General features: G+C 33.8%; 1 protein-coding gene across 4 annotated transcripts in view; it reads right to left on the reverse strand.

Moving 5' to 3' along the window:
• Positions 1 to 4,363, reverse strand: part of LOC137251003 (uncharacterized) — a 155,082-nt gene extending 150,719 nt beyond the window's left edge. For 2 of the 4 annotated variants that reach the window (XM_067784828.1, XM_067784829.1), the window contains exon 1: positions 3,621 to 4,363. The gene's annotated coding sequence lies outside the window, so the exon portion shown is untranslated. The remainder of the gene's footprint in view (positions 1 to 3,620) is intronic. The other 2 variants (XM_067784830.1, XM_067784833.1) reach the window with 2 other exon arrangements.
• Positions 4,364 to 11,685: the final 7,322 nt, after the last annotated feature.

Here is an 11,685-nt window from a genome sequence, read left to right on the forward strand (position 1 = left end):
TCCCAGCCCTATATTTTACAAAGTAGTTAACATTTTTTCACAATATATTCAAGAGATTGAAGTGTAAAGATTTTTTTAAAAATAAATATTCGAAGAGGGTACCTACTTTCCGCTTTATAAGAAGAATCAAAAAAATTCCGGTACGTTATTTGTAGCGAAATAAGATTACCAATGCGATTTTTAAGCAAAAAATTCACGAAACAAACTCGAAAAAAAAACAATTAAAAAATGGAGCCATTTAATCTAATCTAACATGGGATTTCATCGAATGCTTTCGCTGATCGAATGTTTGAATAGACGATTGCAAGCGAACACATACACACAAACTGCTTTTATTTGAAATACGACACTTTCTGGTTGGACACGGTTAGAACAAATTACGCGTCTAATGCTCCAATTTCGAGAGCTTTAAAAGAGTTTAATATGCTATCAAATCCTGTGGGTCTGGACTTTTCCTCCACAAAACATATGTTTAAATCGATATTAAATGACTTATGTACGTAAACTTTTAGGTAGTTTTTAGTTTTTACGATTAAATAACTGTGTGTCTATTTTTTTTTCTTGTAATCTGTATGAAAATGTTCACATTTTCTAGATTAAAACGAGATAAATAAATAAATAAATAAATAAATTAAATTTTTGTTTAGGAAGTTTTGGTTATATTAGGATGGACCCAATAATTTTTTTTTAGCATAACGAAGGTTAATAATTCAAAGTTTAGCTGCTAGTAATAAATATTTCCATCGAGTGATTCCTTGTTGATTTATAGCTGTGTAAACTACAATCTTATGATTTTTTTACCATGTTTTAGTAATTTTATACGCCCCTAGTAAGATTTCTTCAAATTGTATCGAAATTATATATCTCACACGGCATATAAAAAAACTGTAATTAAATAGGAGGTTTCTGCGTGGAGCCATAACATTAAATCGATGTTTAACGATTTAGTTTTATAATACATATACGATATATAAAAACAAAGTATAGACATTGGTTAGTGACATAGCTACCCTATAGAAGATATTTTTTTATATTTTATGTAATAAAATTTTCTTGAAAAAGGGTATCTATAAAAAATTAAAGTACATAAGCATTCAGTTCTATAAAAACTCTGATTTTAAACAAAATATATAGGGGCGGGACTGTCTTTATACCTTTCATGAATGGAGCTGAACAATAATCTAATGCAATCCGTAATATCTAAATAATCGGTTGTGTAAGATATGTAATATATAGAGAAAATATGTACATATATATATGTACATACATAAGCGAAAATTTCAATAAATAAAAAATAAATCGGTACTTTGTGTGGAGATACAAATTTGCACGTTTCTTGTGGTCTACATGAGATAGCTATGACCATGAGTCCCTTATATGAACAATATATGACGTATACGTAAGTAACTGATGAAGCTTTTAGCTTCTAGCTACTCAAATAGGCCAGGAATGAGGAAGAGCTCCTTATCTGAACAACCGGTTTATAGCCCATATACAATAGATCGATCTCTACCATTTTTTCAGACAACAATATGTGTCATATACAAAAGCATTTGGTGAAACTTAAAGCTTCTAACTGATAAATTGCGGAATTGCGACAAATGTCTAATGCGACACCGAAATATACCTGCCAATAATTTGTCAAAATAGCTCAGGAATTGGGGAACTAATTTTCATTCAAACAGACAGACGGACATGGCTAAATCAACTCAGATCGTCATCCTGATCAATTCGGTATATATATATATATATATATATATATATATTGGTGGTTCTATCTCTTCACTTTTAAGAACCTACCTTTTTGAGTTTCGTGATTTAATGTCTCATTTATTTTCATGAAAGGTATAAACATGATTTGAAGCTTGTTAAAGACTTTGCTCATTTATCTTCAACATATAAAATAGCGCTTAAATTTGCAATTTAGAATTCTAGCAATGGAATTCAGCAATTTTTGATTAATGATGTTATTTGTTCTCTCTAAAAGTGCTTTTTTAAATTAATATAATATAATAAAATATTAATAAGGTGTGTGAACTACACTGTTCTTTATACGCGCACATGATAATAAAGATGAATCAGCAAGCACTTCAAGTTTTTAATATTGTTAGCATATTAAATTCCTTTATATCAGTTTAGAGACTTTGCAATCCATTAGTAAGTAACTTCCTGGAGAGCTAGAGTCTTGAGTCTTGGAGCACACATCGGAACCTGGTGAAAATTTCACGTCTAGGGCCAGGAATCGTGCAAATTGTAAACACCTTCTGAACTTGGACGTTTTGTTTTCGAGTTTTAAGGAACTTCCCAATAACCCAGAACAACTTTGAACAAAACTTCGGGCTTTACAAGATTCTTTTATTTAGGGTAAAAGAGAATTTTCTACAGGGATCGAGTTATTTAGAGGTATTAAAATTTCTATTTAGGATTCTGGAATCTTGCGATAGATTTTTAAGTAACTACTCATCGAGCATGAAACATGAAGCCTTACAAATAGTCCAGATCACCTTTACAATGCAAAAAAATAGGAGAAAATTAAGAGAAAATACAAAATGTTTAAGTACTTCTTTTGTATTAACCTCCACACAAAAAATTTTACGAGGAACAAGCACATTGTATTCCACATTTATATTTTTGTTCCTGATAAACAATTTTACAGGGGTTAGGTATGTTAAAGTTTGAAGGTCAAAGTTTAACAAGATTATGTCTTTGTTTAAAGAGACATTTTAAATTTGTTTTGGTAGATTGATATAAAGGAAGTATTTACAAAATTTTTGTCTTATATTTTTTGCTCTTATGATTATTTAAAACCTAGTTATTCATTTATATAAATATTAATATTGTTTAATAAAAGGCATGCTGTTCAGTACAACAACAAAAGCCTTAAAAAACGAACCTTCCTTTTCCATGTTGAAACAAAGGTTAAATATGATTATCAAATTTGAATTTTCTGCTATTGAAACAAATGAAAAATGCCAAATTTCAGTTTTATAATATATTTTTAATCATTGATTTTAAAATTTTTTTTTACTTTAAAGTATTCTGTCGTAACATTAAGAATTTGATTTTCAATGTGTGTAAAACAGAGTTGTTAAATAATGCAATCACCCCGGAATGTAATCCATGCCTTCCCATTCCGGGACCAACACATTTGGATTTCAGCCTTTATTCCTTTCTTTGGGATAGCGAATACTTCTTTTTAGATGTTATTTCTTTTTGTTAGTCCGGACTTATTTTTATTTTTTGCATTCCTCATGTGGAATAAAGAAAAAAAAAATAAAAGAATTCCCCTAATGGAATAACAAAATTCAAAAGCATTTCGCGAGTAAATAATAAGATTGGAAAGCTATAGGAATGGTAAGGATTATGGAATGCAACCTCAGAGTATTCCAGTCCAATGAATGCAGTCGATTGAATAAAAAAAGAGTAATAAAAAAGAAGAAATAATTAGTGAAATGCAAAAAGGGATAGTAACTACAATTTTTAAGTCATTATTCCGGATTTACAAAAAAGTATTTTAATCCTCTGCGGCTCCCATCAAAAGAATAATTATTCCAAATGGAATGCATTCCTTAACAACTCTGCTCCTAGTACAATATAAGCAATATTTTAATTGAGCTCACCAAAGGCGATGTGTTTTCCTCAGATAGATAGATATGTCTTCATAAACCGTTATGTTTCCACTTTTATTTATATAAGAACACAAATTATTGTGTATCAAGTATTAATCATACATGTACAAGTATAAAAATTCAAATTAATTGCATTTCTTTTTTGTTTCAAATGCTATGGTATAGCAAAAAATTTTTTCTTCTGTATAAGTAATTTAAAACTGATATGCGGATACACGTACGACACCTTTCACTAACCGAGAAATATACACAGTGGAAATCGTTTAATTTATTTTTTTATAATTTCATATATCATTATTATAGCATTAATTCACTTTTTGTCACTGCTTCGTGCACTTTGATTTTCTATTTTTTCCACCAATGCTGTATAGCTACTAAAGAGAATCGAAGAAGTTTAATTGCATTGAGAGAAAAGCTTAAATATTTAAATTTGTTGACTTTGAAGAAAGTTGTGCATCCGTAAGATGTTGCATTAAAAACACAAAATTACACCGAGGGTAAAACGCAATCAATTCAAATCACAAATGAACACAAAAATTTAGAAAATAAACTAATTCAATTTAGTGCTTGTTTGCAGACAATAAAACTAAAAAAAAATCACATTACAAATATAACAGTTAGTTTACTTTACGCATGCGCGACCGACTCTATGCATTCCAGCGATAAATTTAACGAAAGTTGAAACACAATCGCCATTTAAGATCGTGCGCTTCTATATTGCGTACACTTGAAGGTTTTATCGTTGACTGAATGAATGCTTAGCTTGCAGGTATTCAAGCACGAAAAGATTCGTAAGCGCATGGATTTTTCATGCTTTTGCTTTTTCTACAAAAATGCGCCATGGAATGCTTTTATTGCTGCTGCTACATAAATTGGTGTGCATTTTGTTGTTGCTTATGATGTTGACAGCCAAAGCTCGTTTGACAGCAACCTGTTTACTTGAAAAGCGTGTTTGGCTCAAGTGCGATTGTGTTAGTGTGTGTAAGTATCTCAAAAGTGCAGCCACAGCGTTGACGACTTGAAAATCACCTGTTCAGATGCAGAAGCGTTAAGTAAATCAACAGCGTCTGCCGGCTAAAGCTCACAGCATGTATTTCAAAGCTAGTTTTCGCTCTCTTCCATTCTCACTCACATTTTTATCACATCAAGTTTAGGTCTGCATTTATGCAGAAAGCTCGTTGCATTGCATTGGTGACATACTAACTAAAATTGTGGTTGCTTTGCCGGTTGCACCCAAGCTGAGGTTAGCCAAATATAGATAAATTATTCAATTGTTGTTATGCGCTTTTGTTTTATTTTCCCATTTACCATATTTTATTGGTGCGCACTCTGTATGAAATTTGACTCTTATGGCTCTTGAATGTTAAAAAAAATGTTGCTGCCTACAGCGCTAAAGCTAACAATTTGAGGTCGTTTGTTATGAAAATTCTCGAACCTAGTAAACAAGTCTCGATAATTTAGATTGTTTTTATTTGTTCATTCATATATTGTTGGGAAAGATTTTGCGTAATTGATTTTGATATTTTGCAAGATTTATTAGGATTTTTTGAAATGTTCACATATTTTGTCAAAGTAAGACTACGTTCATTGGGGTGGTCCATAAACATGAAATGAACGATTTTCTTTAGTCCCCCGCCAAAGAATAACACGATGATACAATTTTAGTCCTGATTAAAGTTGGATCAAACGTGTAGCACAGCTCAGATTTTCCAATGGAAATCAAAAATTTAAGTTATTATTTTGCGTCTGACATCAAAAATCAATAATACCATGAATGACAGACGCCTTAATCATTTTTAATCCTGAACAAAATTTCATGTAATATGAGAATAATGTTGAAATTTGTTTTAAGTATAACCCTAAAGTTTATATTTCTTTTAATCGTAATATATCTTCAAATTGCCTATTTTAGGCTGGGTAATGTTGAGTTAAAAGAGTCTTATTTGTTCAGGAAATATGTGGATATGTTGTAATATCTGTTTACTTCGAATGAGAGGAAACAGAAATACTGTTACGAATTTTGGGAAATTCTGATTATTTTGCAGCTGCTGTTAAAGTTCGAATCTCTGAACTGTCGAATAAATGACTAAAATATTTAGTATAACAAAACGTTCTTTATTTAGACTACTTTGGTAGTAGTACTTCACAATTATCGCGTACTTCACTACAGCGTGTTAAAATCAAACTGATTGATTATCCCTCTGATTGCGCTGCTTTTACATTCTCTGTCTTGCTCGCATATTTCTCATAAGGTCTAGACTTTTCACGAAAATGCGTTCTGGAATAATTGTATCTCATACTTAGTTATTTAGCTATATGCGTGTGTATGTGTGAGTAACAACTTCTGCTCTTAGCAGATGATAACGTGATGTGTGATTACTTCTCTATCCTCTTCACTTTTACCTGCTGAATATATTTGTGTATGTGAAATAATCTCTTTGCTTCAAGGTGTTGGTTATGTGTATATGTGACTGCTTGCTTTGGTGTGTATACGTGCATAAGTGTGACTGCTTTCCTTATTGTTGTTGTGTATTTATTTAGCAGCAGCGCAGTGATGTATAGCACTGCTAATATTCGCCACAATACCAAGGGTTGGAAACGAGCTTGAGACCTTAACAACAGTCTTTTGTCATTAGCCGTGTTTTTTTTACACGCGTATACGTTTCGTTTGCGCGTGAAAAAAAACGCCAATCCTCGCTTAGATAATGCTTAGGAGACCCATCTAGCGGCAGTGGTTAAATAACTAAAGCTACAGCACAGGGTGTACCGAAAAGCGGATACACAACCCTCTGATGGCCATAGGGTATAACATATAGCTGAATCAGTTGCGATGAATTGTGGACACACATAGAACGGACATAATTAGTGTACAGGGTGAAACAGAGACACATATTTCAGTTACATCTGAGTATAATGCGTATTGAAATATAGTAGGCCAAATTTTATGCGCAGCAATTTCAGAGGTGTATTTAAAGTTTGTCGCTTAGCAGTCCATATGAAATTTAAGCGTAAACGTATATAGAAGAATAAAAAAACACAGCTATTAATATCTTCTAAATTAAAAATTTTTTTTAGCAATTGAAGAAAGAAAAATTAAGCCAACTGCCATAGCTGGTTGTATTGATTTATTACGGGGGCGGTTAAACTTTTCGGCCTCTGTTCTGATCATAACCGTAGCTGTATTTTCGCTGATCGTGTGCGTTTCCAGTATATTAAAACGTATCGGCTATCTCTCTCTTTCATTGACCTGAAATAACCTCAATCACCAAAGATAGATGAGCGGTGAAGAGCTATATGATTTCAGCAGACCGACTGTCATTCCCTTACGTACTCTACAGGAGTGGTGCCTGCCCACCGTTAAATTAGTTAAAGCTGACCGCAGGTGACCATTGGAACTCACGATTCCTGTGCTAGAACTATGACTATGGCGAGGTCAGGCAATTCATAACGACATTAATCCCACTTTAGAGTACTCAAGGAGTTTGCAGCCGCTTGACTTACCGAGGAAATGCTAAATTCGTAACCAAAGCATCTCATCCAAAACATCCTTAATAGCGGTAACTTCTGCTTAGAGGACATTAAGAGTGGCGGAAAATGGAACACATGGCTTATATCGACCTCAGAAAGAGTATCGACCTCTGAAATAGGCGCAGGGGATAGTTGTCAGCACACTAAAGTCTGTTCTTCCTTGGATCACATCGATGTTAGTAAGAAAGCTGGAGTAGGATATTACGACGAGTGATCAATATATTCTCTGGATGTATGCTCAGAGCGACAATCAGTATCAAAGTAGGCTTTGTTTGACTAAACGAGCTCCAAATCCAACATCTGTCAATTTATCTGCCTTTATCTTGTCTTCTTTCTTTTTTAATTTCTCATCCCCTTTTGCTCCTCTCAGAATTACTCTTTACTTTTTGACACCCCTCCTATCCATACGGTTTTTCGTATTTCTAATCCGCTTAACTTCTTTGTTTTCTTTTACTTGCTTTCGACTTTTTCACCCTTTTAATAGTCTTTTTCTATTCCTATTCTTTTTCTCTTAATTCCGTTTTTCTTTTTTTTTCATACCGCTTTCTATCACTCATGTTTTTCTCCTTCCTACACTGCCTTTTCTTTTTTCACTCTTCCACGATTTTCCTTGTTGCGCCATCTTCTTGTTACAATTCCTCTTCCTTTCTCTATTTTTCGTTCTCTCTTTACTTCCTCAACCTTTAAACTCCACGCTCCTGTCGTTTTTCAACTTCAGCTCGCTCGACCTCTTCATACTTTATGCTTCTTCTCTTCTTCTATTAACCTCATTAGTCACGCTCTTATATTCTTAATCTGCGTCTTCCCTTCCCACTATTTCTTGTTCTAAGCTCTCTTTCTTCCTCCGTTCCTACTCCTTTTCCTTTCAGCCAGCAGCTTTTGAACTTTTCTCAAACTATTCCTTTTCTTAAGCCACCTCTCAAGCTCTTCGCGACCGTTCCCCTAACTCTCTTCCAGAAACTTGTTCCTTAATTTTTGGTGTTGCTTTTCCCGGGGCGTGAACCCAGGATCTTCGGTGCGATAGGCAGAGTAAGCTACCACCATACCACGGCGGCCATCAAATATCTTATATTTCTCTAAACTAGTATCAAAGAAAGACCGAGTTTTCGAGAAAAAAATATGACACTGCCTATTTTTTGAGAATGTTGTACAAATTTACAGCCGAGACATATGTATGAGCTCGTTACATTCATGCATAAACCTTTAAGTGTTTTGAAGTTATAGGTGCTTTTTCCGATCTCAAATTAATATCTTCGAGATTGGGAAATATCTCACCTTTGATTAAAGCAACGGCGTTCTGCCACATACTGCAGACTTTAGGGTAGACAGTTTCTTAACATACCTAACATTTTAGACTAAATGCGTTGAGAAATATCCACCGAAGGAGCTTGAAAATGGGCATGGTTATATGGCCATGAAAAGTGCATATCGAGTTCGGTAGCTTGCCATTGCTAGATCAACGGGGATCGTTTTTTCGTCAATTTTAAATATTTATTTTAGTGACTGACCATCCGCATGTGAGCCTAGCACTATATCCATTTTGTTAACTCTTTTTTTTCTGATGTAAGTACCAGTTTTTAATGAACCAAAGTTCAGAATACCAAAGCAATAAATAACGTGCTAAATAAGACATCTACAACAGCTGCCCTTATTAACACCTTCATGCGACAGCCAACAGCAATTATCATTTGGAAGCGTCATTGATGAGGTCAAACAAGAACCTGCATTTTCTAACATCATCTAAAGAAACAATGAATGAAGAACAGTATATGTATGTAGACATAAATGAGAAAACGTTTAAAACAAAAAAAAAAAAATAAATAAAAACACGCAGTCAACATTTAACATTTATCTTCACACTTCAAGTTAACTAAAATAAGCGAAGTAATTGTTGCTGCCAACCATTTAAGCTTAAAAATATTGCAGGGTGTAAAATAAAGATAAAACAACTAAGGATGGACTGTCTTCGGCTAAGCCGAAGACTTCATACCTTTCAGGAATGGGGCTGAGCAATAATCTTATCCCATTCGTAATATCCAAATAATCGGCTGTATAAGATGCGAAATATATTGTAACGAATTTAGTGCAATTCCCCTTATTTGCAACCTTCTGCTAACGTTCGAATCGCTAAATGGTTGAATAAATAACTCCAATATTGAGTAATGCAAAAATGGCCTTTATTAAAGTACTTCACAATAACACTTATACTTTGGAACCAATAGCTTGCTTAAACCAAAATGATTGTCGCGCCTCTACTGTTGCGGCCTTTTATACTCTGTGATTTCCCGTTTGCATCTTCTAGGCGCTTCCAATTCCAAAATCTACTAGTTGGTTATCTGCTATAAATTTCTCAGCTATAACTACAGACGCATAATTTTATAGCTTCTCTCAAACCCCATGCGCTTGTATGTATGAGCGAAATTTGCACAACCATTGCATACTTTCAGGAGTATATCAGATATATGCTTGTTTGTGTGCGTTGCTTCTCCGCTGCGTGTACGCACAAATGTGTAGACATAATGATTAATTTGGTTATGTGCATCAAGTCACTGCTAAGCATCGGCCTAGAGATGACAGTACCTCTTAGTGTTGCTAATATTCGTAACAATATATTGAACAAATATGTACATACCTAGGCGATTTTAAGATAAATAAAAAATAGGTAGGTACTTTGTGTGAGGATGCAAAGTTTAACGATTTTTGTGCTCTGCATGAAATAGCTATGACCATGAATCACTTATGTTAACAATATATGAAAAAAAAGTAAGTATTTAAATTTGAAGCTTCTAGCTGTTAAAAAGGGGACAGAAATTACAGTTTATGTAAGGTATATAATATATATACCACCGATCTCTATGATTTTTTAATTTGTAGGGTACATATGCTATATATATGACCGATCTCATCGAATTTCTCAGACAAAAATATCTGCTATATACGAAAGCATATGGTGAAATTTTAAGGTTCTAGCTGTTAAAATGGGGTAGTAATTACGAAAAGTTTCTTATCTAAACAATCTGTTGTATGAGATACATACCATATATACGACGGATTTCTATGAATTTTCGAGACATCAATATATGCTAAATACGAAAGTATATGGTGAAGTTTGAAGCTTCTATCTTTTAAAATGTGGCAGAAATTAAGAAAAGCTTCTTATCTGAACAATCGGGCGTGGGGAATATATGGTATATATAAAATCGATCTCAACCATTTTTTCAGGCAACAATATGTGCAATATACTTAAGCATATGGTAAAGTTTGAATCTTTAATTTCATAAATTGAGGAATATATGACAAAAATCCTATTTTTCTGAAAAATGGGTGTAGGGGGGATATATGCTATAGTAATTCGATTCGGGTGGTTCCGACAAATGTCTAATCGGACACCTAAGAATACCCGCTCACCAAATTTTCTCAAGATATGTTAAAAATTGAGGCACTAGTTTACATAGAAACAGACAGAGGGACAGACGTAAATGGCTAAATCAACTCAGCTCTTCACTGATCATTTCGGTATACTTATTCGTGGGTCTATCTATTTTCCTTTAAGGACTTACAATTTCGAGATTCGTGATGAATTTAATATACTATTTCATTTTCATGAAAGGTATAGTCAGTAAAATGAATAGTTGTATATTAAAAGCAAAGAGGTAAACAAGTCGGTCAGTCCAAGGCTGCGTAGCAAGCAAATTGTTAGACAAACCCATAATTTTATGTGCGAGACATTGACGAGTACATAACCACTTGGTGATGTACATGTATATATATAACTAAACGTGTAGAACTAACTAAGTATGTATGTACGTTTGAAGATATTTATGCGCACTAGAACCTGAATATGTTCTTTAAGTGCCCACATTGCAGTTAACTGTTTTACAACAAATTGAAAATTATTACTTACATAGCTTAGCTGAACTGCCAATTTTGATGCGTCTGGTAAAGGGTGTAAGGACGTTGGGTGCGCCGTTGTTTTGTGCAATGTGAGTGAAATACGAGTAGGAGAAAACAATGTTCGGGCTCTCAACGGTGGTAACCGTTTTGAAGAATTATGTAAACAACATTTATTGTTTAGTGTTGAAGTTACAAACCACGTAATTACGTAAATTGCAGTTATGTGATGTAAAAAGTATTGGACAGGATGTCTGCGCGACAAAGTTATATCCACCAACTATTTAGGCACTGATAGCAAGAAATTCTTTGAATGTTTTGCCAACGGGGATTTGGCTAACTTTCAAGAGATGAAATCAACCAAGCATAAGCTGAGCTAATTAAAGGCTCACAGGATCAAGAAAAGTCTATATAGCTGCAAGTAGTCCAAGGAATGTCAACCACCGTTACCCACTGTTGAGTTTCAATACTCAATAATAGCTTGGCTTCACAATAACTTATTGGGTTTATTACGTAGACAAAACAACGGATTAGAACAGAAACCAATCAAAAACGCACATGCACTCAACTCTTTGTAAAATGTTTCGCCACCGCACTTCCCTACAACAATTCTAAAGCCCAGTTGCTAGTAGCTATA

The sequence above is a fragment of the Eurosta solidaginis genome, chromosome 4 (genome assembly GCF_040869045.1).
Source record: "Eurosta solidaginis isolate ZX-2024a chromosome 4, ASM4086904v1, whole genome shotgun sequence".
NCBI lineage: Eukaryota > Metazoa > Arthropoda > Insecta > Diptera > Tephritidae > Eurosta > Eurosta solidaginis.